The sequence below is a fragment of the Callospermophilus lateralis genome, chromosome 20, assembly GCF_048772815.1.
Source record: "Callospermophilus lateralis isolate mCalLat2 chromosome 20, mCalLat2.hap1, whole genome shotgun sequence".
Classification (NCBI taxonomy): Eukaryota; Metazoa; Chordata; class Mammalia; order Rodentia; family Sciuridae; genus Callospermophilus; species Callospermophilus lateralis.
In genome coordinates, this window is record NC_135324.1 from 5,457,922 (window position 1) to 5,479,995 (window position 22,074).

The window sequence follows — 22,074 nt, forward strand, 5'->3', positions numbered from 1 at the left end:
GCTTATGCAGAGTGTTTCCATGAAGGTCAGAAGAGATAACAAACAGATGTAGTTTCTTAAGTGCTCCAGATACTGTACAAAAGTATGTTGTGCTTTATTCATAGATGGCAGATATACATGGAGGATCAGAAATGAGGGGATAAGTTTGATGACACTTCTTTCTGCAGAAAGCATTTAGGATTATTCAGGAAGAAAAAGCAAACCAGAGCCCCACTTTCTTCTATGGACCTGTGCAAAACATCCCACAAACTTCTGGATTAAACAGAGAGGCCTCCAATGGAGATATCATGTGATCTGAGACAGGATTGCCTCTGTACCATAAAGAAGGTACCCAAGAGGAGGTCCTTCTAGTTTTTTATGACTTTGACCCCATCTCTGGGCTAATATATTTATGACACAGCAAGTAGCTTACATTAGGGATTATTCTTACTGGTGGAAGGAGACAGCAGTGATGTTTGACAGGTGGAGTCTACACTTCCAAAATCAAGGGTGGCCACTACAGCTTTAAAAATAGTATTTTTGCCTCTCTGTAATACTGGAATTCTAATGTGGAATCTTGAGCATCGAGGTTCCTTCTCAGCCTGAACTAAGGAATTCCCTTAGCCCTGCCTTCCAGCTCAAACCTTCTCACAGAATATGTTTTCATGTCTAACCTCCCTTGAAACTTTAGAGAAAAAGGTCAGCTTGAAGTCTGACACACCTGAGGTTGAATATGGATTTTGCAATTAATTAGCTGTGTGACAATGGACAAGACTCTGAATTTCTGCTTCCTCATCTAGAAAAAGAAAATAGTAATAGCTATCCCACAGGACTACTGTGAGGATTAAATGGGAGAAGGCAAGGAAAGTGCTCAGGCACACAGTAGGCATACAATAACCAGTAGCTCTTAATACGGAGGTTAAAGACTCTATTAACAAAGGTGGGGTTAACCTGCAGAAAAGATTTAACTCTCAAATTTCAGAGGCACAAAAAAAACAAAGGTTCAGTTTCTACTTATGCTAAATAGTCAATGCAGATTGGTAGGGGATTCTGTTCCATGTAGTTACTCAGGGAACCAGGATGAAAGGTATCTGAAACATTCTTTAATACCACAGAAAAAGAGCTTGCAGAAGGGTCTCAAATGGCAAATTAAGTGCTTTGGATTTGACAAGTTTGAACATTAGACAGCCCTCATTAGCTGTGAGGGGTTGAGAAATGTAGGGGAGCTTATGGAATATTAAGTAAATATTATTCTTCATGTGAAATGGAAGCACATTTTATTTACCTTTGATTCCCCCATAATGCTTAGCACAATGCCAGGCATATGAGATGCTTGGATCTGTGCCAGCATCTTACTGGAGAAATTAAGACATATGCCATGTCTCCTATTGGAGAAACGAAGACACAAATAAAAAAGAAAATTTCTCTGAGATTGGCTATAAATTTTATAGTAAAAACATTTTTGCCTTTCATTTAATAAAAAACAAATCTTAAGTAGTTGTTTGGTTTTCTCACCCTGTAATTTATCATCAAAATAAACATTTCAAAAGTTTTTGGAAACATCATTTGCTTCAAGGAAGTCTGCACATGCCCTTGGACTTAAGGGAAAACTCTAAGTCACTTCTAGGCCTTGAATTCACACTTGGAAGGAGAGAACAGATGGAACTGCCAAGGACAAGATGACAATATGTTTACATCTCTTATGACACTCTGGCCCTTTTCCACCCTTCTCCCTGGATGCTGAAGTCTCATGGGGGTAGGTGGTGGTTCAGGGCTATGGATATCAATGCAGGGAGACAGTGTGGCTGCTCAAGGACCCCAAACAAGACAAGGGCAGACCAATGTTCCTTTCACATATCTCTTTCCTTCCCAAGCCCCTTCATTCTACAAAACCCTCTTTTTCTTTGCGCATTAATAGAAAATATCTTATAAGGTACCAAATATATGTCCAATATATCTACCCAAGAGAATTCCTGAGAGCTTATTGATTCCCTCTAGACCAGGAAAAAGGAAACAGCCTCAGAAAAGATCCTTTCCCACAAGAAGGAATCATTGATACCACATTCTCCTTAAGAGTTTACAGACGTGCTCTGATTCTGACTTTTGCCACCAGTTACTAAGTAACCTCAGACAACTCAGCACCTTCTCTGGGCTCACCTGCTAGTCACTCAATGAGCAGCCCAACAGAAAGGGCTGGGAATGTACAGATGAACAGGTAACGAGCCTGACTTCAAGACAGAGAGAGTCGAGCAGGGATCTCAGATACAGCTCAAGTACCCCTTATCTAAAATGCCTGAAAAGTGTTCTAGAGTTTAGATTTTTTTTTTAAGATTTTGTAATGTTTACATACAAATTATGGGAAATATTGGAAATGGGACTCAAGTCCCAACATGAAATTCATTTATATTTTATCTCCCTATACATATAACCTGAAGGAAATTTTATGCAATATTATTAGTGTGCCTGCATTTTTTAGTGTGACCTGGCACATGAGAACAGGTGTAAAATTTTTTCACTTATGGTATCATGCTGGGGATCAGAAAGTTTTGGATTTTGCAGTATTTTGGATTTCTGGATTAGCAAAGCTCATCCTGCACTGTTTATGTCAGGTGGCCACGTATCAACAAGAAGGATGGTGGTAAAAGGGTGAACCGGGAGTACTATGGAAACCAAACAGGGCAGCTGCCTCTCTGCTCCTGCCAAGTATACCAAGGGGAAACAAGGGCGCCCTGTTAGCAAATCTCTTGAATTTTCCCAAGGCAAGCAGGAAATACAAAATTTTCTGTGAAATTTGAACTGACCTAGCAAACGAAATTCATCTGTCAAATGGTGTTAGTCCACAGGCCATCTGTTTGCAAGTCCTAATGATAGTCCATGATAAGACTTCACCAGATTATAAAGTTGTACATTCTATGTGATCTGATAATTTTAAAAAATATGATCAAATGTCTTAAAAACATGGATTGTTTTATTGTAGCCAGGTACAGTGGCATATACCTGTAACTCCAGCAACTTGGAAGACTGAGGTAATAGGATTGCAAGTTTGAAACCATCCTCAGCAACTCAGCAAGACCCTATCTCAAAATAAAAATTAAAAAGGGCTGGGATGAAGCTCAGTGGAAAGGTGTCCCAGGGTTTAATCCTAGTACCAAAAAAGAAAAAAGAAAAGAAAAAGAAAGAACATATACACACATGTGTGTATGGATTTGTGTGCAGATGTATGTATATACAACATATAAATAACACCTGTTAACATAAATTCCTTCTAAAATCAGGATGACATTGTTTTCTTTTGATTTTGGTACTGGGAATAAAACCCAGGAGTGTTTTACCACTGAGCTATATCCCCAAATCTTTTTATTATTTATTTTTAGAAAGGGTCTTGCTAAGTTACTTAAGGCCTCACTAAATTGCTAAGGCTGGACTTGAACTTGTGATCTTCCTGCCTTAGCTCCTGAGTTGCTGGGATTACAGGAAGGTGCCCATGCCCGGTTCCAAGTGCATAATCATGAGGGGCCTCTAGGGGACTGAGGAAGAGAGAAGTTGAGGAGCCCCTGTTAGAACATTTAGGAAGACTTCCAGACCTGCTGGGTCAGGAAACTCCCAACATTAGCCCAGGAAAGGGGCCATTTTGCAAATGACAAAGGACATTTTCAGTAACTAGGATGAGCAGGCTTAGCCTGCAGGACACCCACACAAAACTCCAATACTCATGACATTGGCTATTGTTATCGACACTGGATATTATTGCTGCTGGTGCTCTATGGAGGTAAAGCAAGAGCACCTTTCAAAGCGTATTTTCTTTTGACCATTGCCCTTAATCCTCACAATGGCCCACAGAGGGAGACAGGGTTGGAATTCAGCATCCCAGTTTTGCAAAAGGGGAAACTGAGGTTCAGTGAAGGGTAAGTGAACTGGTAATATTAAGCACCTTCTGTGTGCCAGGTGTTTTGTGTTGTATTTACTTGAATATATGGTAAATGCACAGCGTTTGAAGGAAATGACACTAAAGAAATAGAGTGAAAGTCAACTTTATTCCCCAAACACTTAGCTCTCATTACCAGAAGCCTGTGACTAGTGTCCCATGTGTCCTTCCAGGGCCACAGCATGCACATCTAAGTACATGCATGTACATAAATAAGCTCTTTGTTCCTCGTGTAATTTTTTCTATGCTCCTTCCTTACTCACTTCTCTTTCTCCTCCCCTCCTCCTTCCTTCCTTTTAAACAAATGGGCCTTGAAAGGCATGTGAGTTGGCTTCATTTTTTTCACAGTTGTAAAGTGAAGCATATATGGATACAGGAATATTTACTTAGTGAGTACCCTGTGGGGGGGATATTTATAGTTGCCTTCACGCTTTCTGTTGCTTTGAACTCTCCACATACAATCATTACTTCACACACACAAGTTTATTTGAAAGATGGACTTCTAGAAGTAAAAATGGTTGAGTCAAAGATTTTGTACATTTAAAATATTGTAAGATCCATAGAGAGGGGCTGTACTATTTTTGTAACACTGACATTTATGCAAAATCTAAGTATCAAAATGCCTTAAGTAACTTTTAAAATCTGTCAATCTGATAGGTTAATATGGTATTTCACTGTAGTTTAACTTGCAATTCTTATAATGAGAGGAATTGAGCATTGCTGTAGATATATAAATGCTGTTTTAACTTCCTTTTCTGTTCAACTTCTTTGACCGTGTTTTTCTAGGGGAATGTTCTTTTTTTATTGGTTGGTTGGCATTCTTTATATATTAAGAAAATTAGCTCCTGTCTGTGATATATGACTATTTTATCCGGGTGACTCATTTGTCTTTTGATTGTAACATGTGACAAAGAAGTTTAAACAACTTTTTAAACACTAAAATTTATCAAAATTTTTCAGTGTATTTTGGATTGTACATTACACTTAGAAAGGACTTCTCTTTGAGATTATTTTGAAAATATTACATCTTCTAGTAATTGTATTTATCTTTTTTAATTAAAATTTCTGACCAATTTGGAATTAATTCTGGTGAAAGGAGTAACGTGTGACCTAACTTAATATTTTTAAAGAGATTCTCCAATTGTTCAAAGTCTGTGTATTCAGTACCTCTTCTCCAGTAATTTCTAATGTGCCCTTCATGCACACTAAATTTCAAGTTCTATGTAAGTCTTCTTTTGAACTCTCTCCTATTCCACCTGTTTGCCTGCCTATCTAATGCAGAGGTACTTAGTGAGTATCCTGTGGATTAACTCAAAACAAGCATGTGCTCAGGTGAGACTAGAACCCAGGTCTGCCATTCTGTGGACCTTTATCACTTATAATTCTGTGGTAATCATCTCTTACCCCTGGTGTAGAAATCAGAGAGGTCCCTGATTCTGCAGCACAGGGAAACCATGACTCTTCCTTTCCCTTCATTCTCTCAGAGACAGTGGCACCAGCCATTTTGGGATAGACTCCAGCTTTCTCCAGAGTGAAGTGGTTTAGCCTCAGCTAACTTAGATCTTTTCTAGGGGCCTCAGTTTTCCCAACTACAAAATGATAACAATAGCAATACTTACAACATGTTGTAAGGGTTCTATATTTTGACACTGGGTACTGGTAAAAGCGGCAATTGTTATGACTAAGGGCTGAATTATTTTGCCAGTGTCAATTTCCCTGGTGGTGAGGCAAATAATGGCCATTTCTTCGGTTACAATATGGCAGGAAATAGGCTTATACAGCTTTTTAATAGCAGGTCAATAAATCTAACATTCTGGCAGTTCACACCCTAAGTATATACAATTCCCACAGGCAGGTACCCAGGAAGAGGAAACGGAGGCTCAGAGCTCAGACTTGGTGGAAAAGGACTTAACAGGGGGCCTGGTCTTGGTTGGGAGGGGCCAAGGAACCCTCAAGGGTCCAGCAAGGTGGGCAAGAGGAGCAGTGAACTTGGGCAGAGGAGAAAATCTGCAAGGGAGGCTGGAAGTGGTCAGAAGTGGGGCCTTCCACAGAACCCTAAACAAACCCAGGGATGCTGACCCCTGGAAGAATTACACATCCATATTCGATACTTTCATCTGCCCTCCCCAAGTGCCAGAAGTCCATAGGAAGCCAGGCACAGAGCCCAGAAGTTGCATAAACAACATCTCTGAGAGTGCCAACATTATAGAATAGGAATCACAATCTCCCCACCACATACAGTTCAACAAGATACCTCAAGGTTTGCAAAATGTCATTGCCATGATTTGCCTGTGACATCGAGCTCCAACAAGAGGGAGGGATTGTTTCATCCCAATTCTCCAGATGGGCCAGTTAAGACTTAGAAGGGGCATTTGAGGGCCCCAAAGTCAAGATGACAGAAAGTGTCAGAGTCCAAACTCAGATCTTTTCGGTCTAAAGCCCAGACCACAAAGCACACTGGGTGAAGGCCAAAGAGGACTTATCTACTCATCTATTTGTTAAATAAGCACTCACAGAGCACTGGCTTTAGGACTGACATTGGGGTAGGTGCTAGGTATACAGAGGCAGATAAGACAAAGTTCTTGCTCCAAAACACCCATAATCAAAAAATTGCCCTATAATGTCATATCCACAAAAACAGAGAGGTCAGAAAAGAAGCAATGGATTCCTTTGAAGGATCAGGGAGGCCAGTGTGGTAGCCCATGCTTGTAATCCCAGCTACTTGGAAGTTGAGGCAGGAGAAATGCAAATTTCAGGCTAGACTGAATTCAGCAAGACAGTCACAAAAATAGGGGGGGAAAAAAAGGACTGGAGATTTAGCTCCACGGAAGAGAATTTGCCTAATATATGGTGCTGGGCTTAATTCCTTAGCATCATATGGAAAGGGAAGGAGAGGGAGGGAGGGAGGGAGGGAGGGAGAGTGGGGGAGGAGGGAGGAGGAAATAAAGAAAGAAGGATGGATATATGGATGAGAGAGGGATTCCCAGAGGAGGTGATTTTGTAAAGCACACTTTTTTAATGCTTTTGTTATCAATGATGAACAATTTATTTCTCCATTGAATTCCTGAGCCCTGATGCTGTGCTTTAGGCTCTTGCCCTCTTTGTTTATACTTTATAGAATTTCTAAGAAAAATTATTTAAAATACCATTCCTTGGCCCAGACCTCCTGAATCCAAATTTGCAGCAGTGGAATCCAGGCATTAGAATACATTTCATGATTCCCTAAGTTTTTTGAGGATATGTATTCAGAGGCATTGGCAAGTTTTGCTTTATTCTTTAGCAAGCATGTTCATTTTAATAAAAACCCTAAGTTTTTATTAATTAATTACAATGGAAAAACAATGCTAAAGTCTCAAGGATAAACTTCATGCCCACTTAGTCTATTGCATTTAGTCTAATTTTCTCCCCACTGCTTGAAAACCATTATCTGGGCATGTTAGGAAAGTTCCCCACACTCTTGTTGGCACTATGGAGCTCTGTGAACTTCTCATACCTACCTGGGAAATCTGGGCTCATGAGGCAGTACAGAATGTATCCTGCTGGCCATTTTAAGAAAGGGAGGGACATTCAGTGGTTAAGGGCAGAAAGCTAGAATGCCTGTGTTCAGAGTCTGCCTTTACTACATCTGGGCTGTGGGATTTTTACCTCCCTGTGTCTTAAGTTTCTGCATCTGTAAAATGGAGATAATAAAAATATCTCATAGGTTTCTGAAGACTGACCAAGTTCTTATATGTCTGTTTTATAAAAGTATTTTGTTAGCATTATGTTACTATATGAGTTAGATGTGAACGATAGAAGCACAATTCACTGACTGTGCCAGTCACTGCAGATACAGCAATGAATGACACCCAGTGTCAGCCCTTCAGAGGCCCCATCTGCAAAATACCACAAGCCATCACCTGCCTCTCTGAGCAGCAAGAACCTGCCTTGGGAATGGGATAACATCACTTTCCCCCTGTGTGGCTTCATCCCAAAACACAAAAAGGGGAACAGGAGTACAAAAGGATGCCCACAAATCAAGTAAGGAGGTCTTCATTAGCTGTGAGATTCACCCTCATACATTCATGTACTGTGTGCCACTGCCCCAGCTGGGTCTACAAGAAAGCAGGACCAACTTTGTGTTGGTCCAGCACAAGGTTCCTGTCCTCAACTCTGTCAATACTTTGCGTTAGGATGATTCTTTGTTTGAAGAATGTCCTGTACATTGCAGAATGTTGAACAGCATCCTTGTCCTCTATCCACTACATGCCAGGAGCAAAGCTCTCTTGCAAGTTGTGACAACTCAAAATACTTCTAAACAGTGTCAAATGTTCCCTGGAGGCAAAACCACTGCTGGAGGCTAAGAACTGTTTTAGAATTTGAGACAGACCCCATTCCCAAAGAGATACCCCAATGCTCCCAAAGTCCCATCTGCTGAAAAAGCAGATGTGCCTGACTTCTAGAAAGATAGGTCCCAGAGATCTTTGTCCCCCAAAGTTCAGCACTACCTAGCTGGGTTTTACCCTGAAGATGGCTAGACTCCCAAGTGCTCCAGGCCACCACTTTAGAAAGGCAGGACTGGCACAGCACAGATCTCATTAGAACTTTCCAAACAGATCTGAGAGACAGTAAAACATATCACAGACGGCTGGGGTGGGAGTGTGTTTTCTACTTTTCCCAGGTTTCCTCTGTGCTTATTACAAATTTTCTGGTAGAAGAACAATAAGTATCAAAAAATTACCAAAAAAATTGAAAAAAAGGAATAAGTGCTTTTCTGGGGTGTCCCAAGAGACAGGATGATGACAGGCATCCGGAATGAAAATCCCAGGTTTGATCCTGATTCTGTCACATCCTAGACACAAGCCGTCAGATGAGGGACTTTGACTCTCTGCATCAGTTTTCACATGTGTTAAATGGGAGGGTAGGAATGCCCAGGACATAGGGGTGGCTGGGTGGACTGAACAGGACGTGTACATAAAAACATTCCAGTTACCACTTGCCACATATATGATGCTCTGTGCAGGCTATCTGTGTCCCCCACCTCCACTTCACAGATGGATACACTGAGGTGCAAGGAAGGGATGTGTCCTGCCCATGGGCACGTGGCTGGCTGATTCCAGATCTGCTTTAAGCCGTTTCTGAAAGCTAGAACAAGAAGTAGCTTTCCTCCCTAGAATGAATTACTTCATCCATGAAATGGGCAGACAGGGAAGGTTCAGATGACAGCTGCAGCCTTATCCAGCCTGAAAATCAATGAATAAAAAGAGTGTTCTATTAATGATAACAACAATTGGCTCCCTGGTGCCTACAAGGCCCCTTACAAACTTTGTCTTTAATCTGGGGAACATAGTCAATTCCATTAGCCTCATACTATAGAAAATATAAAGAGCTTTTACACAGGAACAGTCAATGGACTAATGGCCTAATCAAAGAACGAGCAAAAAATCTGAACGGGCATTTCTCCAGAGAAGATGTAGAAACAATCAACATACCCATGAAAAGATGCTTCAGATCATTAGCCATCAATGCAAATCAAAACCACAAGAGAGAACTTGATGCCTAATTGGGAAGATAAATTCAAAAAGACAGTTAAGCAGGTATGTGGGAAAACTGGAACTTACCATATATTACTAGTAGTGTTATGGGCCAGGCTATATGGGCAATGACCAAACTGACTCTATTTGCCCCAAGAATCCACATTCTATAAGAAATGCTTCTCCCATAGAAAGCCCTGCTTCTGTACACATCAACAGCTGCTTAGCCTAGCACATTTGGCAACACAAAATGGCAATTCTTATATGATAAACTAGTGTTCTCTCTTTGGTTCCCTTTTTTCTTGGACAATGTATCCTGTCAGAGATTGACTGTTTAGATGTTAGTAACCATTCTTTAACTTGTATTCAACTAGGGACATTTTGGCCACTCTCTTTTCTGCTTATGATTTTAGATCTCATTATATTTGTTTATGGTTTTGAACCATAGCAATAGATACTTATGCTTTGATATGTTTTTTTTTTTACTATAAAGGGTGTACTCAAACCCCGAGGGGGTGTTGAAAGGTGCAGACATGCAGCCTACCCCTTGGCCCACCAGCTGGTGGATCTGGACTGCCAGCTGTTGAATAAAATTTCTGTCTCCTGCTTTAAGATCTACTCCGTGATTTATTGCAATCTCGCCTTAACAATAGGACTGTAAAATGGTATAGTCATGGAAAACAAGCAATTCCACAGAAAGTTAAACATATACTTAATCATATAATCAAGAAATTCCACTCCTGAGAATAGGAAAACCATAGTTCACACAAAAACTCACTCACAGCATTATTCAGAATAGCCCAAAAGAGGAAACAGCCCAAGTATCCATCAGTTGATGGATAAACACAAGGTGATATATCCACACAGTGGAATATTGTTTTGGTACAATATTTTTTCTGACATTTTATTTTTTTAATTTATTTATTTGAATTAGGTATATACAAAAGCAGAATGCACTTTGATTCATTGTACACAACTGCAGCATGCCACAATGTGGATGAACCTACTACTACCACCATCACCTCATCATCATCATCATCATCATCATTATTTCTCCAAGGAATCCTTCCCAGCTGGGACTCTAAGACCTAGCAAGGACTTTGTGTCACATCCCAAGCTCCAGTGTGCTTCAGCATCCTTTCTCTCCAAACAATGAAAAGAAAGGGTTCCTGATCCAAAGGAACCACGACTAAGATGATTCCATATTGGAGTCTGATCTGAATCAGGTCCTACTCTTTGTGGAATGTTGCTCTGGGATGGGGGGCAGCCTACTGCCTAGTAGCTCCCCCAGTTTCCACAGTGGCTTAGACTACTTCCCCATCTTTCCCACTTACTCCTGAGGCCAATTGAGAGCAGCCTCCCAGGGTCTGGTTCTGGTCTCTGGGCCCTTTAGCTCAGCCAAATTCCTGTGCATGAAGCATACCCCAGCCTCCAGAGCACTGGAGACTAAAGTCATCTTCCAAGATTAAGCATTCATGAACTGCCATCTAGCTCAAATAAGCCAGACTTTAAAGATCATGGCATATGAGCTTTGGAGTGGATATGGGGAGCTTATCATCACTTCTTCGTGGTCAACCCTGCCCTTTTGCCATAGAAGTGGTTTTTCTTCCAGGATGAGAAGCCCCACAATGTATTAGTTCCTTACCCTAGGTGTCTGTACTCCAGGATCTCAGAGAGGTCTTGAGTCATGTACTGGCAATCTGGGGAAGCTCTGATCCTCCCCGACTCCCACTACCACCAAGGCTATGGGAACTGGCAGAGCTGGCAGAGTTGAGACAAACCATGTCTTCCTGTTTCAGAAGACCCAGAGCTCGCTCTTCACTCCTCCTCTCACAGGTTGAGACCTCAGAAGTCCCTAGAGGATGATGAATATAATCTGGTCTTTATCAATCCTGGCTGGGGTTCCTGAGATGGCATGTAATGTCTACACTGAAAAAGTTCACAGTCTAGCCGGGGAGATAGTCATATGTTACAGACAGCCATGGTCCAGTGTGGTATGTCTTGAATGGGTGGTTTCCACCAGGCTACTACCTCATGTGGGAATGGTCAATTAATGCTCTCTGGGCAAGATGTATAAGCTTCTGAGAGAAGTGAACACAGGAATGGGGTACTGAAGGATGAGTCCTTTTTCCAGGGCAAGGCTAAACCCCAAGGCCCACTTCTACCTCCTAGCCCTATGATTCTGGAATGGTTACCTCAGGCCTTTCTTTCTGAGTGCCTGTCTTAGGGGAAGAGGAAATAGGAATAACTGCAATGAGATACAACTCTTTACATCAAAGGATTCATGTTTGGACTAAAACCTGGCCCAGAGATAATGGCTTCCTAGGGTGTTTACAAGACACAAAATCAGTATTTCCCAAAGCAAGTCTCAAAGAGCATGAATTCCTTAGAATCTCCTGGCTATTATATGAAAAAAGGTGACTCCAAAATATCAAATAGATTTCAGAAATACCAGATTAAGGAAAATCAAGCAGATTTTACTGCAGGACTTTTTTCAGAGTCTTTAAAGGTAAAATAAATGATTTATACATTGTAAATAAAGTTTTATGGATAATAGCAATATTAAAATATAATAATAATTTAACAGCTACCCTTTATTTATAACATGCCAAATATGAGCTATGTAATATTTCATGAATTCATAATAACTTCACATCATCAGTGCTGTCGTTATTCCCACTGTACAGAAAAAAAGACTAAGTCAACTCAAAGTGAGTTCATCATCCAAGAGCACATGGTAAATGGTAAGGTGAGCTTCAAAGTCAGTTTCTACTAACCAAAAGTCTCTACCCTTTTCTGGGTATAGGAAGTTTCAGTCCCTGATCGATTGGACTTGGTGCTTTGGGCTGAGGCATTATACCAAGGTGGAGAAGTCCACGGTAGGGCAACAACACTGATCTCATGGCTGGGAAGTAAAAGAGAGAAAGGGAAGGAGACTGGGGCTCCATAATCCCCTTGAGAGGGCATGGCTCCAATGACCTCAAGACCTCCCACTAGGCTCTAGCTCTTAAAGGTTCCACCACCTCCAAACAGCATCAAGCTGAAGACCAAGCCTTTAACACAGTCCTCCCTGTTCTCTACTCTAAGTCCAGAGTCCCTCAGAAGACTCTTCTGCACATAACCCCGGGCGCTGGGGTGAGCATTAGGAGGGATTCCCAAGTCAAGCTGAAATTGCTTCCAGTAACTCCTAATCTGTCTGGATCAAAATAGATGCCTTTATCGGTCACATATGGACCAGAAAGGTTTCCAAATTCTATTCTCAGTCAGCTGTAAGTTGCTGCTTCAAAGGCAGCAGCTGCTTAAGCCTCCAGCAGATGAGATCAATTAGGAATTCAGAATCCTTGAAGCCATGGCCCACTTAGTAGACAAAGCTTGGCCCGAGAATTGATACAGTATGACCAAATAGGGCCACTGCCTGGACCCAGGCCTCATTTTTCTCACATGGGCTCCTTCACCTGCCTCCACAATAAAGTCTGCAGACCCTTCTTGTCCCCACTTCATTGGTGGCAGAGTGCCCTTTCAACAGGCAATATTCAACCTGTCACTCTCCTCCTCAGAATGCTTCCATGGCTCCCTACTGCCCTTAGCAAAAGCGCAAATCACTTGGCCTGGTATTCTAAGTCCTTGGAGATGGAGGAGACTGTGTCATCATTTTCTCTTTAAGAGAATACACATATGAATAAATGAAGACTGTGAAGCAACTGACTCACAGGTCTGGGTGCCCTGTCCTTGGAGACAAGCCACCTCACAGGAGGAGCCGAAAAGTACCTGCCCAAATAACTTTCTCTAGAGATTGCTTTTAACACGAGTCAGGAACAGTTTCCTCTTATGAAATGAGTAAGTTGTGCTTCAATATCTCACTTGATTCTGCTTCCAGTGAGGCAAAAGAGAGATGAACTGACCAAGGACACCTGGCAGGGTGCCTTAAAAAGGGGACTTAGACATCTTTTAAAGCAGTTCCAGAGCACAGCTGGGGAAGTCCCTTCCTTGTCCTGAACAGGAGTCTTGGGCTGCTTGAAAAGCAAAAGTCCGCCTCTGCCAGGGCCTAGAAACAGAGCAGGTGATGGCTGGCGGCAACTTGGTGTGGTACTAGCTAGTCCTGTGCCCTTCATGTGCATGGGTATTCCCTGGGGAGTTTGTCGAAATGCTGACTCTGATTCTGGGGTGGAGCCTGAGATTCTGCATTTCTTTCTTTCTTTCAATACCATTTATTTGTTTGTTTGTTTGTTTTTATATGGTGCTGAGGATCGAACCCAGTGCCTCATATATACTAGGCAAGTGCTCCATCACTGAGCTACAACCCCAGCCCTAAGATTCTGCATTTCTAACAAGCTCCAGTGTCACAATGGTGCCTGTGGGGCCACTCTCTGATGAGGAAAGTTCCAAGACTCTCTGACCACCCTCTTCTGTCTCTCGATGTACTAGTACAATAAATACTAGAGAGTCAACTTACAAAGTGACAAGGTTCTTGGCCTCACAGTTTGGAGGTTTAGTCCATGACCTGTTGGGCCTGTGCTTTGGACTTGTGGTGAGACAGCACATTGTGCATGGGGAAGCATGCAGCAGAGCAGAGCACTTCATGGGAGTGAAGAGAGAGAGGGAGGGGCACGCCCCCTGTGACCTAAGACCCCTCACTAGGCCCTACCTCTTGAATTTTTCACAACCTCCAAGAGCAGCACAGGCTGGGGACCAAGCCTTCAATACATAGGCCTTTGGGAGACATTTATTGAAAACACAGCATCTTTCACTCATTGCAATGAAGAGATCCTAGGTTAGAAGGAATCTGGAAAGTAGGCTATCCTAGCACTGAACAGGACACTAACAACAGGACCCTGATCACCTCTCTAGGCTTGTTCTTGTTCCGCTGCCCTTAACCTTGACTTTCAGCTTTGGCAAATCCCAACTCCTTAAGGCCTCCTGGACACACCATGCTATTTCAGACCACCATGTTCTGCCTGGAGGTACCTTCTGCATAGAAAGCCCTTCTCACCTACTCAACCGAGCAGTTCTACTCAGCTTTGAAACTCTCCAGGCAAACCTCCAGGGAATGTTCCCAGGTTCCTCAGGTTGGGATAAGTGCCCCCCAACTTCTGTGCATCCAAAGCCCTGTGTTCATCTTGACCACACACATCTTACGTGTGACCTTATAATTTTCTCTGTCTGCCTCCCCCACCAGGCTGCAAGTTCAAAGGTCAAATGATTCTTTGTTACTCATCTCCCTAGCACCCAGCGTGGGCTCTGGCACAGAGTAGGTACAAATAAACACTCGATAACTGATCCGAAACTTTCAAGGAAGAAAGCATTTGTAAGATTCATTTCATCTCAAAAAGAAATTATTTAATTTTATAAACGAAGCATATCCTAAGAGTTTTTTCCTGCTTCCTTCCTTGCTCCTGAGTTTAGAGGGTATGAAATGACAGTAATAACAATACCACTTGTAAGTACTTCTCTGGATCCATGGGGCAGGTCCTGCAATCAACCCCTTTAACAGGCAAGAACATTGAGATTCAGAAGGGTCATTAATCCATAGGTCAGGTTTCCAACTCAGCTCTGAAGAACTCGGTGTCAAAAAAAAGGATCTAGTACTGAAAGACACTGGATGACGGGGACCAGGTAATCTCAAACAAGCTCTTTTTATTTGCAAGACAGTGAACAACTCACTTTGCCATCGATTCAGAGGAGCAGCTGGAAGGATCATCAGCTTTGACTTGATAGACATGGGGTAAGAAGTGTTTCACAGGGAAATGGCTGCAATGCCTCTCACAGATGCAGAAATAATGGCAGATGGACAAGTATTTTCAGCATGAGTCACATCCCTGTTCCAGCCTGCCCGGGCCTCAGGGAGCCTGAGATATGGCTGCACCTGGCCCTGCAGGTTGTGCTCAGTACTCTTTACTAATTGTACAGTCAAAGGTAGTAGCTCATCCCAGCTGGCCTTTGTCTTCTCTATCACTTTGTCTTCCCATATCCACTTTGTTCTTCTGAGCCATCATTTGTTACAATGAGCTGGCTAAGGTGAGCCAGAGGGTGAGCAAGGGAAGGACATCCCCTTCCCACCCCCACTCTGGCCCCTCCTATTTCCCCCATCTCTTGGTTTCCATGACAGCATCTAGCAATGAGACATCTACTTCAAAATGCTGGCAGGGATGCCATGCAGGAGCCAGACACACAGGCCAGGGGACAGGAGAGGGGAGCTCTTATCTGCACAGTATCCACTATATGTGGGTCCTGCCTAAGACTTCACATCCATTTCCTCCTAACTCCTCACCTGAAGCAGGTAAGGAGCCCAATATTACCCCATTTTACAGATAAGAAAACCAAGACACAGAGAGAGGAAGGGACATGGCCAGATCATTCAGCCAGTCAGTGGCAGACCCAACATCAAACTCAGATTTCTGTGGGTCCCAACCCCAGGTCTTGAATCACTATACCATTCTGCCTCTTGGCTGGGGCTCAGCCAATTGGCCTGCTCTGCCACTTGCTGCAGGCCCTGAGGTGAACTCCTTCACCTCCAAGATGCTGCAAAACAGAGATGGGCACTCTCACTGCTCAGAGGGGCTGTATGGACTTAAATAAGTGGGAGAAAGTCCCCGGCTCCTGGTTGAACACAGTAAAGGAGTAGCTTCTCCATTTCCAACTAAAAAGACTCCACTTCCAGGGTTGCTGGTCACAACAGAGTCAGGGATAGCCAAATCCACTGAGAGAACTCCAACTGAGGTGTTTCCTCTATCCTGAAACACCCACATCCCCTGTGTTCCTAAACAATAACAGCTCCCACCTACTGAGACTAGGGCCTGTCATGCCCACAATGACCCCAGGAGGAAGACACCATTATTGTCTTCTGGTTAAGGATCAAGAAATCCATTGTGACACCTGGGATAAGCACTGTAGGAGCAGAAGGACTGCATTGCTTGTGTCCACCTAGGGACTTGAGGGAAGTGCACAAGAGAGACATCCATTATGTTCAGTTCATCTGCAAGCTATACCTGGGGGCTATTCACTGCTCTCTGGTCCAGGCCATAGCCACCGAGGCTTGGAGGTCAGCACTAGTCTCTTATGGAGTCCCTCACCACCACCACCCAGCAGCCAAGATGGTGCTTTTCACCCCACACCCAATTGTGTTGCTAGAAGCTCAAACCTCATCAGTGGCCTCCAGGAAAAAGCCAAGTCCTCACAATGGTCAAGAAAAGTGGAAGGGAGGGGCAGGGTCCTACTATCCCTTTCAAGGGCACACCCCAGTAACCTAAGATCCCTCACTAGACCCTACCTCTTGAGGTTCCACAACCTCCAACAGCACCACAGGCTGGGGACGAAGCCGTCAACACATGGGCCTCCCATGCCTGGCTGGTGACCTGTCTGACACCATCCCTTATACTAGACCTTACACATTTTGTTCAGTTACTCAGGGCTCCTCACTATTTCTAGAATATTCTAACCTATTTCTAGCCCAGGGTCTTGCTGTTCCATCTCCACAGAATGTTCTTCCCTCAGGAGCATACCTCAATTCGTCACTTGATTCAAATGTGAACTCCTCCCATCCTATGTAAAGGGACACCTCCCCACACACCATCTGCTTATTACTTTTTTTTTTTTTTTTTTTTTTTGGAGACAGGAATGCATACCACACCTGGCTTGTCACAAATCTTCAACACTGCATTTTACAGTCATTGTCAATTCATTTCTTGCGTATTCCTCTGTTAGAATGTAAGCCCTAGGCAGACAGGATCTACCCCTCTTGTTCATTCCTATATCTCAGAATAGTCTCTGGCATCACCTGAGCCAATAAAATGTGATCTTTTGATAAGCTGAGACTGTGACTCATCAGCACAGGTACCTGGACCAGCCATGGGCTAAAGACAGTCATGGGTGCGCTATCTGTGGGGTGACCCAGAAAAAAATTCTGGTCAAGTAGAAATTGCTGAATGAAATAGATTCCATCTTGAAAGGCCTTATTTAACATACAGAAAGCAGAGGCTGACAAGAACCAGGAGCAGAAATCAAAACCCAGGAAGCTGCAGAAGTTCACAAGGCCACAGAACCATGAACAACAGATGTCATGCACAGCAGAAGCCAAAGGACAACAGACATCATGGGCCAGCAGAGAGAAAGGACTATGGATGCCATGGGCCTGCAGAAGCCAGGGAACAGCCAATGTTATGGACCTTTAGAAGCTAGAAACAGTAGATGTCACAGGCGAGCAGAAGCCAGCAGCTCAGAATGAGGTTCCACTAGGGTTGGAATATTGTCTGCTCCTCCTGCCACACTTCCCAAGTACTTAGAGTCACAGCTGGGGCAAACAATGTGCTCAGTAAAAAGATGTTGAATGCACGAAAGGTGGATAAGGAGAGGGAAGAGCAAGGTGGTGTGAGCAAGAACAATAGTTGGGCAGTAAGGACAGTCACCTCCACTGTCCTGCATTAGAGAGGAAGGCAGAGGGCTGCTATGGAAGAAGGGACAGGATAATGGGTCTCTAGTAGCAGCCTGGTTCGAAATGGCCCTCCAGTCCCCATGGGGCCTGGCAATATAGTGGTGACACTATGTTCTGTCTTGCGTACATCCCCATATTCAGCAGTAGGCCACATTAGCAGAGTCTAAACCAGGCCTGCTTCTGAGCTCTGCAACCCTAATAACCTCCTCGAAGGAAAGCCTTCCTGGAAAAGGCATCATGGGAGGGGAGACCTGGAGGGGCATTTCTACCTGTCCCTTCTCAGCGTTATTGACATACAAGTCATATGCCATTTTATGTGCCCATTTTGTTATGTATATTTTATTATCATAAAAATTATATTAACCCCCAAATCACTAAGTTTAAGTGAGCACTGCAATAGGAACACAGAATTCACACTGACAGAGAAAGTGGGAAGGTCTGTGGGCAGCAAGGACACAGTGATGGGGAGGAAGCCTGAACCATGTGTGGGAAAGCGCTGGCTGGCCAGTGTGGACAGACAAATGAAAGAGCCAGCTGCAAAGAGCCTGTGGCCTTGATTAAAAGACTTGATAAGCCTCAAAAGGGAACCAGAACGAGTAGCCTTAGAGATCAGAGGAATTGGTTTCAGAGCCAGCTCTGCCACCAACAAGGTGTGGCCCTGGGCAAGTCCTTTCCTTCTTGGGGGCCAAGTTCCTCCTCTGAAGGACAGGGCTGCCTCCCTCAGCTCTCAAAGCTCCACCTCCCCCTAAATACTTGTGGAGAAAAGTACATGGTTGGGAGTAAGGTCTGGCTTTAATTCCAATTCATTCCATTTTTTAGCTGTGTGACCTCAGGTAAGATATTTCAAGTCTCTGAACTTTCAGTTTCTTGTCTCAAAGGTACAGATAATAACCATCTTGACTTCACAAAGTTATTTACAGATTAAATGATGCAATACACATGAAGAGCTCAACATAATGTCCACTACCTAGCAGATGCTCAGTGCATATCCTGGTGACCTTACCCTGTGTTTGGTGATGCTAATAAGATTTATGAAAGTTTTATTTTATAAACTAATAATCATGGAAATTGAGGTCTGCTCCAAAGTACCATTTAGAGCATAGACAGACACACAGCTCTGGGCCTGGGATCAAAGACAGAAAAATGTATTCATCAGAAAGGTGCTCAATTCTGCAGATTTTCTCCTAGGGACCAAGATGGCAGAGAAGGCTTTGCTCCATATTCAGAAGTGACATAGGAAGGTCACCCTTAATGGTTCTTGGCACTGATAGGACAATCTGGTCCAATGTCAGCTTCAAACCCTGGGTGTCCAAATCCCTGTGACTCACTCAATGGCTGTGCTTCAACCCATAGAGCTAAATGTTCTTTTGATTTCTCTTCCCTACTTGACTGTTTTTTTTTTCCACCTGCCTCTAATAGAGAAAAGGAGAAATAAACTCTGTGTATCAGGGAACACTCAACCTCAAAAACCCAAGGATTAATTTCATGACTTGTACCTATTATCTAGCCTGGAACTCAGGAGAAATGGTCTACATTCAGCTCCTGGAACCTTAAGGAAATGAAAGGATGAATGTAATCTAAGAAACCACAAGAAGAATCAGGAGGATTAACTAATACTGCCATTGAACAACTGCCAAAAATATTTCAGGCAATTGGCATCACACCTTGAGGGGTTTTGTAGCACAGTAAAAAGCAACAGAGGATCTCAGTTTAAACCCCGACTTGGCTACTTACTTTCTATGTGACCTTGGGTGAGTCACTTAACCTCTTTAAACTTCCCTTTGCACTGTGCTGCCCCATCAGAGACTGTTACACCCCACTTAATTGTCATGACTCATCTGTCTTCTCCATCATGTCACCTGTAAGGGCAGCAGCCATGTCAGTCTGTCCTCTGCAATCCCCATCACACAGTAAGTTCACCATACCCATAAACAGACTCTGACTCCTATTTCACCTTGCTGCCACCTCTGCTGCTGGGACAGGCACTGTCTTTCCCAATTTGGGTTTCATAAGCAATATTCAATTTAGTCCCAACAACTTAGGAGAGAACATTTTCTTCTGCAGCCTGCTAGTCTCACCTAGGAATGAACTTCTAGGCTGCATCTGTTGTAAGTTGTAGTCAAGCCTTAACTAAAGGAGGCAGGGATGAGAGAATGAGTTCAAATGAGTGCAAGAGCCATACACTTGGTGTTCCCAGAAGAACTGGAGTGACACCTGCTAGGATGCAGATGTCAGGAAGCACAACACACTTTATGACCTCAGCCCTACGTGGCAGAGAAAAAGGAGGTGTGGAAGAAGAAACAGCTTATCTTTGTGCACAAGATTTCTAGAGTTTTTTTTTTTTTAAACCTACCCCAACTTTCCATCTCTAGAGGAGTCTGCAATCTGGTGGTAGACAGAGACAGGTAAAACAAGTGTTTAATCATACATTATAATGACTACCTGGTGTCACAGAAGCACCTGACCCTGACCTGGCCAGACCAGGGGATCCCAGTGTAAATGGAAGACTCATTCCCCCAGTACATCTTGCTTCACACCCACCCCCACTTCATCTACCTTCCTTTCTTTACACAAAACATTCCTAAAGCCCCTACCCATCTTGCCCACCTGAATTACTTTCTGTTAACCTCCTAAGTCACATTCTATGATGTGCACAGCCCAGTCACGTGTCTCTCCCCCTACTCTCGTACTTTTGCCCCTGCTGAAATGTCCTGTTTCCAAGTTGCTTCCCACTGAAGTCTTATGTTTCAAAGCCCTGCTCATACTCATTTATTCATTTAAAACTTCCTGGGGATGTACTATATTCCTGGCACTCTGAGGGGTGTCAAGGATATAATGGGGAATCAGCCATGGCCCACATCCTCAGGCTGCTTACAGCCTTGAGGAGATAGATGGTGACTACAGAGTGCTATGTGTGTGGCAGATACAGGTCCATGTAGTTCTACAAGTTCAGAGAAGGACCCTAACCCAGTCTTGGTAGTGATAAAGGTGATCAGGGAGGGCTTCCTGGAAGAGGACACATCTAGCCCAAGTCCTGAAGGAGGTAAAAGAGGAGAGAGGTACATACACATATTTGTGAACATATACGATGACAGACACTGATGTGGCCATGACAACAGCTCACATTTAGTGAGTGCTACTGGGAGCGAAGCACTAGGCTCATATTTTACACATTAACTTCTTTAATCTTTGCAAAAAGGGGTGAGAACCATTAGCATTCCCACTTCATAGGTGAGGAAACTGAAGCACTTTGTCCTGGTCACACAATTAGTAAGTGACATTGTCAGTATGGCCTTGGAGCCCATGCCTGTGACCATGCACGGCATTCTGCCATCTTATGCTGTCTCTGGTACTCTGTCACTTCTGTTATCACTCAACAATGCATTTATCACAGACATCTTTTCAAGTGGTACAACTAAGGATTCCTTCTACATGATGGCTGCAGAGGATGCCATTGGACTGTGAGCAGGGAAGTAACACAGTCAGATTCATTCCTAGAAAACAGATTCATTCCTCGGGATAACAGAGGGCTTCCTGGGGACAGGGAAGTGAGTGTCAGGGGTCCTGGGAGGGAGGAGGAAGCCTAAGCTCAGGCTGCCACAGAAAGGAGGATGCTCAGGAAGGATGCAGAAGAGGGCAAGGCGCCAGGCAACATGACAGGGAAGTGGGATGCAACAACCATCACCAGTAAGAGGACTGTGGAAGGGCAAGAAGAAAGTGGGGGAGGGGTGTCACAGGACCCCCTTAATTACCAGACAGCTCACAGACCCAAGCACCTTTTTCTGTTAGCTCCCCACCTCAACCCTGCATGCTTCCACTCCATCTAAGGCGCTCGGCCACCACTCCAATGAGGAGTGAGTGATCACCAGCTTCAGTTCCACTGAGAAGCCCAGGTGCTGTGATGCCTGTGGAATTTTTAATTCTTTGCAAAATCTCTGCCTAGAAGGGTCACATCTATTCTACCCAAAGTACAACCAAAAAATAAATAAATAAGTAAATAAACCAAACCTCAAAACCCAACCCCCAATCTAAACAAAATAAGCACAAGTTATTCAAGAGCACAGCTCCAACACAACCTGTCAATAATGACACGTCCCACTGCACAGCACCTATCCACCTGTCCAGCCCTCCTGCCTCTTCTCCAAACAGTCCCAATCCTTCCAATTTGCTCCATGGTCACCATCCTGCCCAGTCAAGCAACCATTCTCTCTCATCTGGGCCACTGTCAT

The 22,074-nt window shown here is 43.5% G+C and overlaps 1 protein-coding gene across 8 annotated transcripts in view; it reads right to left on the bottom strand.

Annotated features, from left to right (window-relative positions):
- Hrh1 (histamine receptor H1) overlaps positions 1 to 22,074 on the bottom strand; it is a 90,215-nt gene that overhangs the window by 57,480 nt on the left and 10,661 nt on the right. For 2 of the 8 annotated variants that reach the window (XM_076841138.1, XM_076841140.1), the window contains 2 exons: positions 9,376 to 9,442; positions 8,877 to 9,126 (listed from right to left, as the gene is read on the bottom strand). The exons of 4 other annotated variants lie outside the window; for them this stretch is intronic. The gene's annotated coding sequence lies outside the window, so the exon portion shown is untranslated. Of the gene's footprint in view, positions 1 to 7,284; positions 9,127 to 9,375; positions 9,443 to 11,062; positions 11,082 to 22,074 lie in introns of those variants that run through there. 2 more of the 8 variants (XM_076841139.1, XR_013089500.1) reach the window with 2 other exon arrangements.